The sequence below is a fragment of the Saimiri boliviensis genome, chromosome 8 (assembly GCF_048565385.1).
Source record: "Saimiri boliviensis isolate mSaiBol1 chromosome 8, mSaiBol1.pri, whole genome shotgun sequence".
NCBI classification, from domain to species: domain Eukaryota; kingdom Metazoa; phylum Chordata; class Mammalia; order Primates; family Cebidae; genus Saimiri; species Saimiri boliviensis.
In genome coordinates, this window is record NC_133456.1 from 79213121 (window position 1) to 79234570 (window position 21450).

Below are 21450 nucleotides of genomic sequence, written 5' to 3' on the forward strand. Positions count from 1 at the left end.
TGCACTTCATTTCCTCTGTCTCTGAGGTACAACGATTGGACGGAGACAATTCCTATAGACCTTTCTGGCTTATGTCCTGGTAGTGCTCTATGCTAAACATGGCTTTCAAATGATTTTCCAATACAGGTATACCTTAGCGATATTAGCAATTCAGCTCCTGACCACTGCAATAAGGTGAATTTTGCAATAAAGGGAGCCACACAAAAATTTGGGTTTTATTGTGCATATAAAATTATGTTTGTAATATACTATAGTCTATTAAGTGTGCAATTGCATATGTCCACAAAACAATCTTCACTATATTACATAATTAAATAAAAATACTTTTGCTAAAAAATGCTAACCATCACTGAGCCTTCAACAGGTCCTAATCTTTTTGCTGGTGCATGGTCTTATGCAGATGTTGATGGCTGCTGACTAATCAGAGTGGTGGTTGCTGAAGGTTGAGGAGGCTGTTAGGATTTCTTAAAACAATAATGAAGTTTGTCCCATTGATCGACTCAAGAGAATCACAAAAGATTTCTCTATAGCAAATAATGCTGTAAAGTTTATCTCAAAATTGAAGTTAATCCTCCAAATCCTGCCACTGCTTTATCAACCAAATTTATGTAATATTCTAAATGTTTTGCTGTCATTTCAAAATATTTACAGCATCTTCACCAGGAGTAGTTTCCATCTTAAAAAAACAAAACACTCTTTTTTGGCTCATCCATGAAAAGAAACTCGTCATTCATTCAAGTTCTGTCATGAGCTTGTAGCAATAGAGTCACATCTTCAGAGTAGATTTAGCATAATTCTTATGGACCCTAGGATTTTCAAAATGGCAAGTAAGCTTTGGCTTCAAGTTAAAGTCATCCTTTTCATCAGCCCCTAACAAGAGAGTCAGCTTCTCCTTGGAAGCTTTGAAACTAGGAATTGACTTCCACTGTTTATGAAAGTCCTAGATGGCGTCTTCTCCCAATATGAGATTGTTTTGAGTACACCAAAAATCTACAGAAGACTGCATAGGGGGAAGCACTATCCAGGTCTTCTACAGCCCATGCTGGCTCTGGAATCTTGGCACAGGTCTTTTGCTCTTCCTCTGCTTGAGCAGCTGCCAGGAAGACCCTGAAACCCAAAGCAGAGGTGGCCTGAGTGGAGGTGGTGTTGGTGCTAAATATCAGAGTGGTGCAGGTGCTACAGGACATGCTGAGGCCCAACCTGACACCCAAGGGCAACATGAGGATGCCCGTTTCTGGTGCTGGAACATCACACTCACTAACGACAGCAATGTGCCACTTCACAAAATGCAAATGCTATTAAGTGGATTCTTTTTTTTTCCCCCAGATGGAGTGTCACTCTTTTTGCCCAGCCTGGAGTGCAATGGCACAATCTCAGCTCACTGCAACCTCCGCCTCCCAGGTTCAAGCAGTTCTCCTGCTTCAACCTCCTGAGTAGCTGGGATTACAGATGCTTGCCAACATGCCCAGCTAACTTTCTGTATTTTTAGTAGAGATGGGGTTTCACTATGTTGGCCAGATTGGTCTCGAACTCCTGACCTCAAGTGATCCACCTGTCTTGGCCTCCCAAAATGCTGGAATTACAGGTGTAAGCCACTGTGCTCTGCCTAAATGCATTCTTAATATCAAAAGTAGCAACAGTTCTAGATCATATAACTGGTGATGGTATGACTTACAATATCCTAATAATTAGAGAGCTCTTGAAGTAGGTGCACCTCTACATTTCTGAAAGCCTTTATCCCAGAATAATCACTGAAGGATTTGATGCTGCAAAGGTAAGGGCCCTTCAGTTCTTGGAACAAGGCAAAGTAAGCAGAGGAATAAACATAGAAACACTTAGACATGTGGCCAGAACATCTCTTCATACTAAAGTTCATGCTGAACTCGCAGATGTCTTAACATAGGCTGTAATGGACCCCATTTTGACCACTAAAAGACAGATTGAACCTATTCATCTCTTCATATTTGAGATCATGGAGATGAAACATAAACCTGAAACTGACACAAGCTTAATCAGAGGCCTTGTTTTGGACCATGGAACATGGCATCCTGATTTGAAGAAAAGAGTGGAAGATGCATACATCCTCAAGTGTCATACGTCATTATAATATGAAAAAAGGAAGCGAATCCTGGCCTTTTTATTTACAAGAGTGAAGAAGAGAGAGAAAAAAATTACAAAATCAGAAAATTCATTGAACATAGAATTAAAAAACAATAGAACTGAAAAGGAAAGTCTGTGGTGATTCAGATAAAGGATTTGTTGTTATTATCAAAAGAGAATTGATTTCTTTTCCTTAGATGTTCTTGCAAAAGAAGGCATAATAGCTCTACACAGAGCTAAAAGTAGAACTACAGAGAGTCTGACTCTTGCTTATGGTGGGGTAGCTCTGATTTCTTTTGATGACCTAAGTCCTGACTGCTTAGGACATGCAGGTCTTATGCATGAGTATACATTGAGAGTTCACCTTTATTGAGAAATGACGTAAGAATCCTCACTCTGTCACATTATTGATCAAAGGACCAAATAAGCACATACTCTCTGAAATCAAAGATGCCATAAGAGATGGTTTGAGGGTGGTCAGAAGAGCTATTGATGATGGCTGTGTAGTTCCAGGTGCTGGTGCCATAGAAGTGGAAATGGCAGAAGCCCTGATTAAATATAAGACCAGTGTAAAGGGCAGGGCACAGGTTGGAGTTCAAGCATTTACTGATGCATTACTCATTATTCCCAAGGTTCTTGTTCAGAATTCTGCTTTTGACCTTCAAGAACATTAGTTGAAATTCAAGCAGAACATTCAGAATCAGTCAGTTTGCAGATGTGGACCTCAACATAGAAGAGCTAATGGTAGTGGCAGAAATAGGCATATGGGATAACTATTGCATAAAGAAACAGCTTCTTCATTCCTGCAGTGTGATTGCCACTAACATTCTCTTGGTTGACGAGATCACACAAGCTATTAATAGAATGTCTTCTCTGAAAAGTTATGTAGAAAATTCCCTGTAACTGAGTCTTGAAGACTTTGCAAAGTGATCCTGAGGACTACAGCTGTGGAGTTTTTGTCCAAGCTTTGAATGGTTTTCAAAAAAATTTTCTTTTCCTATATGAATAAAAGAGAGAACACTGGCACCTATTAAAATTTTGAAGTTCTGAAATTGCAATTACAGTGTTTTTTTAATTGCACTCAAGTATAAACACATAAAGCAATGTGTGTCTTTTACCCAAAGAACAGGATTTTTGCTTTAGCTGCAGTGACATAAAATATGTTATTTACCTTATTAAATATTTCTTGAAAAATAAATTTGTATAGTTTAGTAATTTCTTACGAGGACGTCTGTCAAATCGTCCAGCAGTGTCCTATTGTCAAGTATTTAGGTTTAAAAAAAATTGGGGGCTAATATAAATAACATTTATGTAATTTAAGATTTTGAAGCATCCCTATTAGTAGAAATTTCTATTTGTAAACTTATTAGATCAGTTGGACTTTTCCTGCTTGTGAAATAGCTTTGCTAAACTGTTCCCTCCAAAAAGTCAAGCTGAGGTAAATGGGAGGAGGAGTAAGCTAGAGGCAAGGGAGTTGAGAGACTACGAGTGTCAAGTGGCAAAAATAGAAGAGGCAGAGGTAAAAAGATGGTGGAAGACATGGTGACTAAGGGCCAGGGTGACTGTGTGAAATACAAGATTTGTAGCTGACCATATTTTCAAGCCTCTGAACTTTCTGCTTGTGCAAAAATGTCCATCACAAACCCTAAAGTGCCATATTTTTCTCACTCAAATTACTGTTCTCTTCTACATATTCCATAAGATTGTTTCTATACAATTGATCTATTTCTGTAGTCCTTGAAGATGAAATTGTGTGCTACCTAGCTATGTGTTTTGAAGACTTAGCAGTTATCTGCAATGAATGTGTAATGAATATTAATTTGAAACCTCAAAACAAAAAAGAAAATCTGCTGCTTGGTATATAGCCACCGTTATCAGTTATCTTAGCTAGAGCTTCTGGATAACTTGCTGCAACTTCTATAGCAGCACTTTCTGCTTCACCTTGCAATTTTAATTAATTAATTTATTTATTTTTGAGACAGAGTTTCGCTCTTGTTACCCAGGTTGGAGTGCAATGGTGTGATCTTGGCTCACCGCAACCTCTGCCTCCTGGGTTCAGGCAATTCTCCTGCCTCGGCCTCCTGAGTAGCTGGGATTACAGGCACGCGCCACCATGCCCAGCTAATTTTTTGTATTTTTAGTAGAGACGGGGTTTCACCATGTGGACCACGATGATCTCAATCTCTTGACCTAGTGATCCACCCGCCTCGGCCTCCCAAAGTGCTGGGATTACAGGCTTGAGCCACTGCGCCGGGCCTCACCTTGCAATTTTATGTTATGAAAATGGCTTCTTTGCTTAAATCTCATGAACCAAACTTTTGCTAGCTTCTGATTTTTCTTCTTTAGGCTCCTTACCTCTGTTCATAGTATTGAAAGAGTTATGGTCTTGCTCTGCGTTAGGCTTTGGTTTAAGGGAATGTTGTGACTTGTTCGATCCTCTATCCAGACCAGCAATAAGGCGGATGTAGTTTTTTATTTGTGTATTCATTGAAATAACACTTTTAATATCCTTCAATAATTTTTTCTCTGCAATCATAATTTGGCTAACTGTTTGGAACAAGAGACCTAGCTCTGGGCCAATTTCAACTTTCAACATGTCTTCCTTTCACTTCCTCCTTTCTGTTTTTTGATTGAAAGTGAGAGGCATGTGACTCTTCCATTCATGTGGACACTTAGAGGCCATTTTAGGGTTATTATTTGGCTCTATTTTATTTTTATTTATTCATTTATTTTTGAGGCAGAGTCTCACTCTGTCGCCCAGGCTGGAGTGCAGTGGCACGATTTTGGCTCACTGCAACCTCCACCTCCTAGGTTCAAGCGATTCTTCTGCCTCAGCCTCCCAAGTAGCTGGGACTACAAGTGCCCACCACCACACCCAGCTAATTTTTGTATTTCTAGTAGAGACAGGGTTTCACCATGTTGGCCAGGATGCTGTCAAACTCCCCACCCTAAGTGATCTGCCCTCCTCAGCCTCCCAAAGTGATGGGATTATAGGCATGAGCCACTGCAGCCACCTTAGCTCAATTTTAATATTGGGATGTCTCAGAAAATAGGGAGGCTGAATTGGAGGGAAAGAGTTCAGAGAATGGCCAGTTGGTAGAGCAGTCAGAACACACACAGCATTTATTGATTATTTAACTCTCTTCCATGGGTGTAGTTCATGGTGCCCCAAAACAGTAACACCAAAGATCACTGATCACAAATCATCATAGTAGCTATGATGATTATGAAGAAGTCTGATATATTGCTGGAATCACCAGTTTGTGACAAAGAGACACAAATTGAGCACCTGCTGTTGGAAAAATGGCACTGATGCACAGATAGACTTGTTCCACACAGAGTTGTTACAAACTTTCAATTTGTAAAAAAAAACAGGGCATCTGCCAAGCACAATAGAGTGAAGTGAAATGAAACAAGATATGCCTCTTCTGGCAAACACAGGAAAATTTTTCAGAAATTTAAAGTAAACCTTAAAATGTATAATTTTTTATTTTTGTTAATGAAAACTTCCTTGAGTAGGCTCAGATTTGTCGTCATAAGAATATTTTTGTTTTGATTTCATTCCAACATTGAAATTAAACTGTTTCCTGAGAATACCAGCTGCTATGAGGGGATTCGTGATCTGAAAGTATCACAGAAAGCAAAGAACAGAAAATGAAAACATAGTGATTGAATGTCCATTGGATGAATCATATAATGATTACCCTGAAAGAATCTGAAAATGAAACATCCCTAAAACTATGCAAAGCAAAAAAAAAAAAGTGCTATCTAAAAATACACTTGCTAGTAAATGTGTGTAAGGGCAGACTTCAGCATGGTCACGAACCAATATTAAATTAATAACCACAAAACAAACTCTATTGATTAGCCTATTGGCTCATTAGTAATGCCGATACTTAAATCTGAATGCAAACACTAGTGAACAGACTTAGGTTGTACTTTACAGTGATTGACAGCACTATGGGAAGTCAGATGCCAATTTTTGTTCATTCTAATATGTTAAGGACCCTTTTCCCTCCCAATATCACCATGGAAAGCTATCTCCAGGAAAATCATCTAGATCCATCACATTTTAACTATAACTATAGTTAAACAGTGATTTAAATATTTTACAAAATCTGAAAGCTGTTTACTACTAATAATATGTTACTAATTACAATTTTGGAGAAATCTCACTGTTGAAACTAAACAAACTTATAAGAACTGAAGAAAGGACTAAACAAAAAAAGACATGCCAAATAACACTAATAAGCAATGAGTCTTGTTCCACAGATTTTTTTTTTTTTTACACAATCCTCTCTAAAGAACAATTGTTGGATTGCATAAGGAGGTTGTTATGGCATTGACCTCAAAGGTTAATAATGTGTCTTTAAGTATTCGTTACAAAACTTTAACAATTCCTTACACGTGTGAAACATTTTAGAGTTTTGAAGGGGCTTTCACATTGACTGCTGATTACACTGTGAAAGACTGAATAACGTACAAAGTGTTTCAACCATATATTTTTCTTTACAGCATAATCCTGACATGTTTAAATATGCTGTAAAAGTATATTGGGTGAATTAATGAATTTGATCCACACCAAAAAACTATGTTAGGCATACCTAAAAGAATTATTATACCATTTTACAGATCTAGAAACAGTTTTAGTGATTTGCTAGGATGTCTTAACTATAGAAAAAAATCCTGAAAGGAAGTAAAGAAGTGAACTAGCCAATAAAAATCTATAGAGATGGAAAATTTCAAAGAACACATACATGTATTTCAACACTGTTACTATACTTATCAGAAATGATCAACAAGTTATAGTAGAAGCCTCAAATCAGGATTCAGTTTTTCAATTTTTAGATTTTACTATTTGTGCCCTGTTACGTAACTTAGATTGCTGTTGTCATTGTTTGTTTGTTTCTTTTTATCTACAGGGACCAACACCATTTTTTATGGTGTTCACTTTGAGGATTTACCTTTATCTTTTAAAGGTTAAGGAAGATAATATTTGAATCTTTCTTAAACTGTTTTATGTCTTAAGTAAAGTAACATTTCCACTAAGTCTTAAATGGGTTTCAATGTCAGTTTTGGAATTGGGTAAAGGGTGCTTCAAATCTAAAAAACCATGTGAGCGAAGTCCTGATTCGAGAAACCGCTGAGGATATATAGGGAAAATAAGTTTGGCAGATTCAAGAAATACATGAAAAGGAAAGGTTTCATGTGTGAGGATTATATTATGAGCACCTTGAATATCAAAAAGAGCACTTTGTCCCATGAGCAGTAGGGAGCTATAGATGATTATTTAGTAAAAGAATTGAAGTGTAGGTCACTGTTTTTTTGTTTTTTTTTTTTTTTAAATAATGAGGTCATAGTCATATCTCTGCTATAATGTGATTACTCCAGTGATAATGACAGAAAAGGAAGGTGTGTGTGTGTCTGTGTGTATTGGAAGACAGGACTAGAGTAAGAAACTGGGGCAGGATTACCGAGAGACGCCATTTCAATAGTCCAGTTAAAACGGAAAATGTATCTACTTCTTGCTAACTTGCTTAGGTATATAAACCAGGACAAGTTACTTCCCTGTAAGCCTTGTTTTCTTCATTTTTATCCTAAAGAACTGTTGCTATACTTGAGAAATTGTCTATACTACAATTATTAACACCATGTCCAATATATCACAGGTACTTAACAAGTTTATAATTATTATACCAAGCCAATTAAAATAGGTTGTTTTGGGAGGAGGAGCACTTTAAAATTACTTATTATTGATGTGTATTTATTTCATTGACAAATAAAAAGTGTATGTAGTTATGAGCTAAAGTGTGATGTTTTGATATATGCACGCAGTGTGGAATGATTATCTTAATTAGCTTGAAATCAATAATTATTATTTTTTGGTGTGATGAGAACATTTAAACACTTTCTTAGCTTTTCAAATATACAGTACATTATAATTAATTATAGTCACCATGCTATATGATAGTTCTCCAGAATTTATTCCTCTAATGAATATGTTTCTGTAAAATATTGCTGTCTGTTCTCAATAAAACCTTCTTTCACAGCTGGGACATCCTGTTTGATGAAGATAACAACGCACCCTCACAGTGTCTTTCCTAACACTATCCTCTTGGCCACTCTCAGCTAAGAACGCTTTGCTAAGGGGGTCTATGACAGTGAGGTCACGTTGTCATCTGGAGCTTCTGCTATTCTGCACCGTACAACCAGAAAGACAGCAAACCTAGGAAAGAACACTCCGTCATGCTGGAGAAGCCAAGCATGAGCTCTGCATGTTTGTTCTCCTCCCAGAGTGAGTCAAGCACGATGTGCACTCATTGTGGAGTGTTTGCTAGACACTTGGCCTTCATTTATCTTCTTACATTTTTTCGACCCCACCTGTATGTAGGGTGGAGTGGTGAGACTATTCTTTAATATCTACCACATTTCTCTCCCTTAAATGGTGGAGGCCTTCTTATGCTGGAGACCAAATAGGAACTTAGACATATTTCAGTGACTGGAAATGGCAAGACTGAACAGTAATGTATTAGGAATGAAGTATGCAGAAAATTTTTATGATCAAGGAGATTCTATTCTACCTCTGGGACTGACTTTATCTTAGCAGTACCCAAGAATGATTATATGCTGGACCTGGAATGTACAATAAATACACATGGTATGGAATGGTAGTAATTTTTGTTATTGTCACTGAAAACTAAGCAACTACGTGAACTGCTATGGTCAATGTATTAAAGACAGAACATTGAGATAAATAATATTATTTAATCCAACATACTTACCAAACACTAGTCATATTCCAGGCCTCCTACACTATATTGTTGGAATCCCAACATGTCTATGCAATACTTCCTTCACTCAAAGTATTCTGAATGGAAAGATTCCCCTAAGGAATAGGCTTGGTGAAAAGCAATAACTAATCCTTCTGGTCTTTAATTAATGATATTAATAGCTAAACAGGTTTCATATTAACTTTACTTCATTTTATCCAAGAAGACTTGGTACTCATTTGATATATGCCTTCACATATTTTATCTTTGGGGACACATATTTCCTTAGACTGCTGGAAAGACAGCAGAGCTGTGTTTTTCTCTCTAAGGTATCAACTTGGTGATTTCCACTCAGTATTACACAGATAAATACATTTTTGGGGGTAGTCTTCTACCCAAAAAATGGAGAAGACATTTGATTGGGTAGTCTTCTCCAGTCAGATTGGCATTACCAATCCCTTGAGAGTTCATAAATGAAGAAATGAAGGGGACTACGGAGCAATGAAGAATCAAAATGTAAAGAATTTAATTCTCATCACAATGAAGAATCAAAATATGCTATAGGTTTATTTTCCACTTGTTAACTAAATGATTAAAGAAGGAAAAGTATTCTTTGTTCTCGAGTTTATTTTTCTGCCTGTCATAAGATACAACTGACTATGTTTGCATACATCTTTGTGGTTGGAAGAATGTTATTTGAGAGGCATTCCTTTTAATAAAGTTTGGTCACCTAAGCCACTTTGTTATGAAATACAGTACACATTCTTGTTTTATTTATGTCAAATTTTCATGAAGGACATAAAAAATTATAGGTTCAGAGAGAGGGGTAAGATACCCAAATCTCTACATTTAATATGCAATGGTATTGACATAATCAACCAGACTATTCAATATTAGACATATTACTGAAAAATGCCAAAATAAAGGCCAAGCAGTTCCCCTTTTAATGTGTTGGAATTCACAGGGGACTCTGTGGTTAGTGGTGACAGTTTGAGATTACTATTTTAGTATTATAATTTTCCAGAGTTGCTTCAGAAACAAGAATGTAAGATTCCATTCTACTTTGTGACGTGTATTAAAATTGGGTTGAATCTATACAATTTTTCCACCTGTACATTTGATGTTAGAATGTGTTCAACTTCCTTTAAAAGTGTCCTGATGATTGTTGCAGAGATATCATTAGTTGATTCCTTCATTTGAGAAGTATCTCTTCTGATTTCTCTTATGAAGTAGAAGGGGAATTAGATCTAAGTATGCTTTAGAATCTAGCTAAATATATAGCCCTAACTATATTAACTCAGAAGATTAATACTTGTTTTTGTTAGACCCAACATAGTATGTTAAATGAAGCTCAACATGTTGGCCAATCTCAGTCTGTTATTAACACTATGTAGACAAATTTTCCACCTACTAAGTTACCACTAGTCAATGTGTTGGTATTAACTTATTACTTGGAAAAATCACATTTGATACTGATACACATGTAAGCTTCTAGTTAACATAAGCCCACCTGGTTCACTGGAAATATTAGGACATTTCACTCAACTTGGAGAAAACAGTTATTATGTAATTCAAGAGGCAATTGTTATCAGTATAGACGGAGGAGACAAAAGGAGGTATTTTTATGAAAATTGCTCAAGTCTAATCTATATTCTTGGTAGAATGATAGAATGTCTCATCAACTTTTTGGAATAGTAAATCCATTACAGCAGTTCATCCATTTACATAGACTTAAAGAATAATCTGTTGTTATTTGTCAATGGTTTAAAAATCTCTGAATGAATTAGACATGCGTTTAATAATAAATAAAATCTGTTAGAACATCCTAAATACATTGTTTATATTTCTTTGCCTAACCTCTGCTGTCAAAAAGCCATGACGGCTATTTAGTTTCAAGTGTGTCCAATCCCATAAGTGGCAAAAATCCTTTTAGAACAAGTTAGATTGCTTCTCTCTTTCTTGTTCTGCTACCCATTGCATGCACAAGCATCATCTCTTAAAATGAGATAGCCATATTTGCAGTATCTAGTTTGTTCTTTTTCTTAGACTAAATTTGAATACTTTCTGTTTATGGCAGGGTAGAAACATTTCCAGCATCTGGAAAACCTTGGGCCTTCACTCCAGAAAGTAGCCCAAGAGACTATGCTATGTCTTTGCCTCCTATCCATGATATTTCTGTACAGAACAAGTCTACTGCTGAAGGCTGATGGTAAAATAGAAGCATCAGAAGCCTACTTCTAGAAATATGTATTTTTATATATAAATATGTATTATAATATAAATTTATATATAATATATAAATATATAACATATCATATCATGTATATTTATATTTAATTATATATGATATATAAGTTTATATTATATATATTTTTATTTATATATGATATATAAATATAAAATATTTTAATACATCATATATAATTGAATATATATTATATAGTATGTTATATAATGTATATCATATATCATATATATGATACATATATCATATATTAAAACATGTGTGTATAAATTATATAGAAAATATATTATATATATTAAAGTATATATGTGTGTAGATATATGTATGTATATATATATACATATATATACATATATATACATATATATACATATATATACATACATATATCTACACACATATATACTTTAATATATATAATATATTTTCTATATAATTTATACACACATATATAAACATATATATACATATATATACATATGTGTATATATACGTATACATATATATGTATATATACGTATACATATATATGTATATATGTATACATATATATGTATATATATGTATACATATATATGTATATATATATACATATATATGTATATATATGTATACATATATATGTATATATATGTATAAACAGGACTTAAAGACCTTTGAAAGAAAAGAGGAGTTTTTCCTGTAGATTTATCCAAACAGGTTTTCCTATGACATAAGTTTTTACACTTTCCTTCCTGCTGGATTATTTTCTTACCTATTTCCACTACAAAATAATGGCTTCATTGAACTTTCTCTGATGAATCTGTCACCCAGAAAAGTCATTCTTTAAAGCAGAAAGGCAACATATGTAAGGAGAATCTTTTGAGACTAATGTAAACTTTCAATTTCTTGCCCAAGTGTACTGTTAAAGAACAGTTAATCTCCTGAATAACACTTCAGGCTCATTTGCCACTTAGAAGAATTACCAGAAGGAGCTCTGATAGCCACAACTCCGATTTAGTTACAGAAAGAGGCCAATGGGTTGGGCATGGTGACTCACACCTGTAATTCCAGAACTTTGGGAGGGCGAGGTAGGTAGATCACAAGGTCAGGAGTTCTAGATCAGCCTGGCCAACATGGTTCAACTCCGCTTCTGCTAAAAATATAAAACTTAGCTCAGTGTGGTGGCAGGTGGCTGTTATCCCAGGTACTCTGGAGGCTGAGGCAGGAGAATAGCTTGAACCAGGGAAATAGAGGCTGCAGTGAGCTGAGATCATGCCACTGCACTCCAGCCTGGAACAGAGTGAGACTCCGTCTCAAAAAAAAAAAAAAAAAAAAAAAAAGAGAGAGAGAGAGATCAATGAGGCTAATGGCCTTTAGAGACCAGTGAACTCAATGACATGCATCTTATTCAGCCAGACACTTAAATTCATCAGGCAAACAGCCATATTTTAAAAGATCATGTTTTAATAAAATCAGTAGTTCATATAATTATAGTTATAAATAAAACGTATTGACCCACTATGTGCTGGCACTGTACTAAGTGCTTTACTTACATTTATTTTCTTTCATTGTAATAATATTGATCTTATGAGATAGGTATATTATCTGCCTTTCCATTTGAAAAATAAAAAGGTGGGGTGGTCTAATAATCTAGTAACAATAATAATACATATGTGATATTTATTATTTGCCAGGCCATGTTTTAAGAGTTTAATTATATTAACTCATTTATCTGCAATAAAACCCCATTGAGTAGATATTATTTTTAGTCTCAACTTTAAGGTGAGGCAGTAGAAAGGCACAAGAAGGGTTAAACAATTGCTCAAAGTCTTAGCTAGTAAGTGGTGGCCTTGAGACTGAAATGCTGATAGTCTGGTTCCTCAGGCTATCCTCTTACCACTGCATTGTACTCTCTTTGCCTTTCTGTGCAATCAATTACTAACGATTTGTTTCTTGTTAGTGGTAGCAATGGGCCTTAATTTAAAGTCTGTGCTCTTAATTACTGTTTACTCCATTGCCTCTCATTTAGTGCGCTTTTTACAAAGTCCTGTGTTTTTCATTGTACATACAAGTGGCAGAGAGGTGTGCGAAGATAATCCTTGTCCTTGGACATTTTACTGTTTGGTAAGGAAACTGTGTTATCTATAGAAAAGGGATGTACTTATCCAACTAAAATCAGAATGACTTCTCCAAATGATAACTCCAGGATCATTAGAGACCTCCCCATGACTCCAGTAACTTTGACTTCTGTAACTCTTGGTTCTTCTATACCTCCATAGAACTCCTGTAACTTTGTTATTGAATGAGTCAAGGGGGCCTCCATTGAAGAAATTTGTAGAGGTTATTTTCTATAAGAACTGCTATAATTTATAAGAAGTGAGCTATTGCTGAAGGTTGTACCTTCTCACTATGAAAAAGCAAATGGCCAAACTAATGATTGGCAGTGACAAGGAAAAATCTGCCATTAGGAGTAACACCAGCTTCAGAGTGCTAGCCTCCATTCTTTCCTAGGAGAGAAAATGATGTGGTGACATGAAGGAAGTAATGAGAACATCAAACTTTAATTCAATTGTTTATAGTCCCCAAATATTATCTGCAAACCAAATGTAGTTTACTAGAGGAAAAATCATTTCTTTCTGGAGACACAAAAATATTGAGAAAAAAGTGGAGAGGAAAAGATGTTTTTGAAAGAATAAAATCCTAAAAGTTTTTATAAGTTTATATTTAATAAAACTGTAAATACTACTATAGAAATAACACTAAACTAGGAATCAGATGCCCAAGTTCAAGTTCTACTGAAATCTTGTAATTTATTCTCATATATAAAATATTACTCTATTTAGTAGATTTTTGTTAAAATGACATTTTCTCACAGGCTTCATTTAGTTCATAGCAGCCTCTTCCTTTTCTGAGTTCCTACAGTTCATACCATTCACCTAAACAGTCTATATTATTATATTAAATAGTATCATATATTTAGTGGACTACATATTAATATGTCATTTTATTCAATTTTATTATAAGTTATTTAAGGGTGAGGCTTATGAATTTTACTTCTTTTCAGTTTCCTGTTCTTTGCCAAAAGTGGGTGTTCAGTAAAGTAATTGCTGATGAATTGAGATTAGGGCTCCATTAGAAAGGTACTCATAAAATCAACACTTTCCAAACAAATCAGGGGAATTCAAGCTTATTATTTACTTACTGATAATAATGAACCATAATTAATGCATAAACCAGGGACCTCACTTTATCCAAATAGTTGCAACCAGTTGTAATAATGTAAATATGGTGATGGATACAATCACTAATTGCCAGTTAATGTAAGTTTATTCTTTGCCTAATCATAGTAATCTTTTTCTTTTTTTTTTCTTTTTTTTAATTGCATTTTAGGTTTTGGGGTACATGTGAAGGACATGCAAGATTGTTGCATAGGTACACACATGGCAGTGTGGTTTGCTGCCTTCCTTCCTCTCACCTGTGTCTGTCGTTTCTCCCCATGTTATCTCTTCCCACCTCCCCACGCCCCCATCCCTCCCCCATTTCCCCCCAACGGACCCCAGTGTGTAGTGCTCCCCTCCCTGTGTTCATGTGTTCTCATTGTTCAACACCCGCCTATGAGTGAGAACATGCGGTGTTTGATTTTCTGCCCTTGTGTCAGTTTGCTGAGAATGATGGTTTCCAGGTTCATCCATGTCCCTACAAAGGATGCAAACTCATCGTTTTTGATGGCTGCATAATATTCCATGGTGTATATGTACCACATTTTCCCTATCCAGTCTATCATCGATGGGCATTTGCGTTGGTTCCAGGTCTTTGCTATTGTAAACAGTGCTGCAATGAATAATCATGTGCCTGTGTCCTTATAGTAGAATGATTTATAATCCTTTGGATATATACCCAGTAATGGGATTGCTGAGTCAAATGGGATTTCCTTTTTTAGGTCATTGAGGAATCGCCACGCTGTCTTCCACAATGGTTGAACTAATTTACACTCCCACCAACAGTGTAAAAGTGTTCCTATTTCTCCACAGCCTCTCCAGCATCTGTTGTCTCCAGATTTTTTAATGATCACCATTCTAACTGGTGTGAGATGGTATCTCAATGTGGTTTTGATTTGCATTTCTCTAATGACCAGTGATGATGAGCATTTTTTCATATGTTTGTTGGCCTCCTGTATGTCTTCTTTTGTAAAGTGTCTGTTCATATCCTTTGCCCATTTTTGAATGGGCTTGTTTGTTTTTTTCTTGTAGATCTGTTTTAGTTCTTTGTAAATTCTGGATATCAGCCCCTTGTCAGATGGGTAGACTGCAAATTTTTTTCCCCATTCTGTTGGTTGCCGATTCACTCTACTGACTGTTTCTTTTGCTGTGCAGAAGCTTTGGAGTTTGATTAGGTCCCATTTGTCTATTTTGGCTTTTGTTGCCATTGCTTTTGGCATTTTGGCCATGAAGTCCTTGCCTACGCGTATGTCCTGAATGGTTTTGCCTAGATTTTCTTTTAGGATTTTTATGGTGTTAGGTCTGATGTTTAAGTCTTTAATCCATCTGTAGGTAATTTTGGTGTAAGTTGTCAGGAAGGGGTCTTGTTTCTGCTTTCTGCACATGGCTAGCCAGTTTTCCCAACACCATTTATTAAACAGGGAGTCCTTTCCCCATTGCTTGTTTTTGTCAGGTTTGTCAAAAATCGGATGGTTGTAGATATGTTGTATTTCCTCTGAGGTCTCTGTTCTGTTCCATTGGTCTATATCTCTGTTTTGGTACCAGTACCATGCTGTTTTGATTACTGTAGCCTTGTAGTATAGTTTGAAGTCTGGTAGTGTGATGCTTCCTGCTTTGTTCTTTTTGCTTAGAACTGACTTGGCTATGTGGGCTCTCTTTTGATTCCATATGAAGTTTAAGGTAACTTTTTCCAGTTCTGTGAAGAAGATCATTGGTAGCTTGATGGGAAGAGTGTGACATTTTTGACCATTGACACTTTCAATAAGAGATGTATTTACATTGGCAATCATATAGTTTAAAAAAAAACAGTTTTTGGAATGACTTTTAGTAAAAAATAAAAGGTAGAAAAAACATCGTAATTTCAATCCTGATTCTCCTAGGAGGTTTCTCTTTCTCATCGCAGTTTAAACTGGGAAAAATATTTTTAATCTAACTCTTATAATGTAGGGTACCATAGATCAATATAATATGGTTATATCCTAGGATATAACAATATCAGTTTTATGCTATGATAGTGGAAAGAGCACTATACCAAGGCTGGAGATCTGATTAGGAGCCCTGGCACTATCGACAACTTTTTGTGTAATGTTTGGTAAATATCTGTATAACAATGTCTTCCAACAATAACATACTGAGATTCCTCAAGATACAAAATTTGCATTCTTTCTTCTACCTCTGTTCCTAATATGCTATTTCTCTGTCATCCTGTGATACTGCATTGATATCTAAGATCCTCACCCTGGAATGAACACTGCAAATTCATAAAGAAAACAATCAAAGACTGAAATAGCCTTTGTGATATAAGGAGCTGTAGAGTCTCATGACATATATAGTGACTGTGTAATAAATGGTTATGGCAGCTTAGGCATCAGACAGTTGACCAGGTCAAAGTGGGTGATTTTGCTTGACGCTGTTTACCTATTTTTCCCTTGTGCAATTTTATTTACTTTGGATAAGTTCTTCTTAATAAATGTTTTCAAGTCAGAAAAAGAATACCCTAGTCCTACCTCCACTGCTTAATAGTTCATTATATTGGGTAAGTCACAAGTTCTCTTTGAGTTTCAGTTCTCCATCTCTAAAATAAGGATAATAATGTCTACTTAACATAATTTTCATGAATATTAAATGAGCATTGATTTATGAATACTTATGTACTACTAAATATTTCCAAATTTAAGAAATGATAATGATAATGACACTTTGAGGAAGATATAGTAACTCCATCAGGTGTTTATCCTTAAATAGGTAATTGTACTGTATTCTAAATAAACCACCAGCAATTTTGAAACTGTGGTAGCTTTACAATTATGAACATACTTTTAAACTTGGACTTTTAACACACTATTTGCCTTAATAAGGAGGAATTATCCACTTGAATGGACCTGTTTACTTGATAAAAATCAATAATATTGCTACAACTGCTACCACTATCACTACAAAGATAATAATACTATTTTTGATCATGTAAATATCACAATATTTGAAGAATGATCATCCCTCAAAATTTATTAAACCTAAAGCAATCTCTTTGTTTTCTAAGAGTATGATTATTGTATAGAAAGAAATGTTTGTTACCCATATCTTTTTTGGGGGATGTTGTGAAGTGGGTAGAGTAATTATTCTTTGCATGCAAAGTAAATCAAGAGTGACTCAGGACAAATGTACACTTGTTGGGCTAGGACAAGAAAGGCAGGAATACTCAGGGAGAGAGCTCTTTCTCTTGTTAGACTGAAACTACTTTAGCTTCAGAAAGAGAATACCTAGGTGATAGATTGATCTGTGCAGCAAACTACCATGGCACATGTTTACCTGTGTAACAAATCTGCACATCCTGTACCTGTAAACCAGAACTTAAAATGAAAGTTGACAAAAAAAAAAAAAGGAAAAAGGAGGATCAACTGCAGTGAAAACATAGGTCTTAACAGAAACTTAAATCAGAAGTCTAAAGAGTTTCACTAGAGTTTTCAATACCTGCTCAGAAGTTTGATCATTTTGAGCAATTAAGTTTGAGCCATAGAACTCTGAGACTAGCATTTTCACAACTCATTCACATTTCAATGCTTCTGAGCCATATTTAGCCAAAGAGAGTGTGGCAGTTGCTTGCTTAGACATTTGGGCAGTCAGGTCACTATAATTCAAGGATTTGGCCACCTGTCTTCATGAGCAACCTTCACCACTGAAATGTATGACTTCAGTTTCAAGATTCTTGAGAGGTAATGGCAAAATAACTAAAGATATTAAAAATATAAATGAAGAAATTAATTATTACCAACTTTCTTCTGAAAGATGGCTGCAAGGGAGTGACTGCTATTCAGCTACTCTAGGTTTGTGGTTACAGCCTGCAGAGAGGCTTTAGCAGGATTAAGCAATGTTGACAAGACACACGCAACTGGAGTCTCTAGTATGTGATTACGTGCTATGATTCAGCTCAAAAATGGGGCAGAGAAAATTACAGAAAGCTTAAAGTTGCAAAAACTATCCAGATTTTGACTGCTAAGCAAAATTATCTGAGGGTTTCTAAGTTTTAAAAATGAAGTGCTCTGTTTCATAAAGTTTTTTGGAGCATTTTTATGTGTGAGCTAATGTAAAAAAAATAACAGATGTAACAATAAGATAGGGAATTTGTTTTATATGAAAAACTACTAGGGATGTGATTATTTGTCTAAACTTGGTAAGAGGCAGAATCACCAGAACCTAAGAAGATATATCCTAGATAGCAACTGGCCAGGAAGATAAAGAAAGTGAATCTTTATGTTGTTTTTGTTTTTAAGTGAGGAAGTGATTCTGACCCACCTAACAAGTTATTACATTGGACTCTGGTTTTTAACAACATATCATGTATCAAGATCACGCATGAAACAAAACAAAATAATAAAAAAGGGGAGGCAAGTCCTTGCCCCCAAAATTTCTGACTTAAAACAATTGATGTAAGGCCCTAGAGACATGCCCAGTTAAACCAATTTATTTCACAGATGTATCCATACAAAAACACATTTCTTTTTGGATTATTTTTACACATTAACTTCATATTATTCATATTATTTTGACAAGATATTTAACCAAATTACTTTTCACTTATCTTTCTTCTCTACTAGGTTATAAGAAAACTGGCTGGGTGCAGTGGCTAAGACCTGTAATCCCAGCACTTTGGGAGGCCGAGGCGGGTGGATCACAAGGTCAAGAGATTGAGACCATCCTGGTCAACATGGTGAAACCCCGTCTTTATTAAACATACAAAAAAATTAGCCAAGCATGGTGACATGCGCCTGTAGTCCCAGCTACTTGGGAGGCTGAGGAAGGAGAATTGCTTGAACCCAGGAGGCGGAGGTTGCGTGAGCCGAGATCATGCCATTGCACTCCAGCCTGGGTAACAAGAGCAAAACTCTGTCTACAAAAAAAAAAAAAAAAAAAAAAAGAAAGAAAAAAAAGAAAACTAATTGGGATTATGAAGCACACCTTACTGAAGTTTTATGGACAACCACCTTCTCTGTTAATTTCTTTACAAATGATTCTAATCAATAAAAGTTTTCTGGAAGTCAGCTAAGGGTCAGACACTATGCTAAGTTCACAGGTTTAAAGCTAAACAACAGTCAGCTCCTGACCTCAAAGAATTCACAATTTAATTGCAGAGAAACCGGTCAAGTGCATGAGCAGTCAGGATCAATGTCTTTGTTATTTGTAAAAGGAAGTGTATAGTACTTTATACTAATTTTTAAATTCTCAATGTATTCTGTCTTTTGTGGCTATATTGATATCTATCTCTTTAAATAGATTGAAAGTTTACTGAAAGTGGAGATACCTACGGTCCCATAGGTCTGTTGGTACCAACATATAAGGATAAGTAAATTTAAACTGTTAAAAGAAAACGAGCAATTACCTTGTCAATGTGATTGCTGATAACAAGTCATCTCAACTTTGCATCATGATAACAGATTCATTTCTTTCCCAAACTGGAAAATCAAAGCTCATCCTTTGTTCTTTTATGTGTCTGTATCAAATTCCAAAGATATTTGTACCAATGGACAGAATCTGACTGATTATATTTCAAGAATTCTGTTCTTCAGTAGTTTTATTCATTTACTTAAGAAAAATCAACATTTCTCACCTGGACTATTGCAAAAACAATATGCTTTCAGATACTTATTTTCTCTCATCAAATCTTCCACACTTTCTCCAAGGCTATCTTCCTAAAGAGCAAGTTTGATCTTTTCTCATGCTTAGAAACATCTTTTGAGACCCCATTGCTTATAACATAAAATCCAAACACCTCAGCATACGAATTTCTTCTTGTCTCAACTCACATCCCCAGGCTCATCTGCAACCCCTCTCCCACTGCCCTTCAAATGCATCGGTCTTCTTAAATATCTTCGTGCTGCTCTTTCCTTTAAGGAGGTCCCTTTGTATTTGTATTCCTGATGAAGTCCTACTCAGGCTGCAAACCAATCCCTAATACTACATTTGCGAAACATTCCTGAATGATCTCTCAAAAATTAGTATTTCTATGCTCCGGATAGTGAGGTTCAAATTTCAATATATAACTCGAGGTCCAATTGTCAAATTTTTACCACTCTAGTCTTGCCACTGACTTAATATTTCTGAACCTATCAGTCCTATAAGTTAAGGTAATTACAACTATAGGAATATCATTTTGAAAAAAAAAAAAAACAGATAACTTTAGAAGTGCTAACGTACTACAAAACTCCTGGAACTTACCTAACACTTCAGAGTTTATATGTTTGCATTTATTTAATTTCGAATCAGGAAGACAAATACCTCTAATCACTTATATTGAAATCGAAGAATTCATCTTTCCGATTTTGTTTTTCTGCAGCTAAATGTTTCCCTAGCCTTCTCTTGCAGTTTGTCAAATCTACACAGTTGTGGACAAGATTTCTTCTGATAATTCTGCTACTCAGGCTATTGAACAATCTCCTGAAGGAGGTGAGGCTGAAGGTCCTAGAGGATCACATGGGATTCCACACTGAAACCCTGGGGCACTTACTGAAAACAGTAGCTCCTTTAAGAACTAGTACTAGCTGTTCATTTTCCAACACAAATTCATGCATACATTCACAATGTAGTTTTGGAGTAAATTTATAACATGCAGTTTGTTTTTAAGGAAATAAATGATGTAAATAATATAGTTCCATCACTCAAAGCTAAGCACTATCCTGATTTTGATCTATATCTTGCCATCTTTCTTTTTTAAAAATATGACACTCATCACTTGTTATTTGTCACAAAAATTATATTTTGAATATTTTATTTTATTTTATTTTTTGAAGCTGAAATTTATAAATTATTCATTGGTGCTTGATAGAAAACTCAGAGAGGGTCCATTGGAGAGCAAAAGACAATCACAGTTCAGCTGCTTCATGTGCTTACAGAAAAGGTGAGGCTGGGCGCAGCGACTCACTCCTGTAATCCCAGCACTTTGGGAGGCTGAGGCAGGCGGATCACAAGGTCAGGAGTTCGAGACCAACCTGTCCAAAATGGTGAAACCTCATCTCTACTAAAAATAGAAAATTAGTGATAGGCTTAGTGATAGGCACCTGTAGTCTCAGTTACTCAGGAGGCTGACGCAGGAGAATCGTTTGAGCCTGGGAGGCAGAGGTTGTGCTCTAGCCTGGGTAGC

At 35.6% G+C, this 21450-nt stretch overlaps 1 pseudogene; it reads left to right on the plus strand.

Moving 5' to 3' along the window:
• The first annotated feature begins 820 nt into the window (after window positions 1-820).
• Window positions 821-3003, plus strand: LOC101047877 (T-complex protein 1 subunit zeta-like; annotated as a pseudogene).
• Window positions 3004-21450: the final 18447 nt, after the last annotated feature.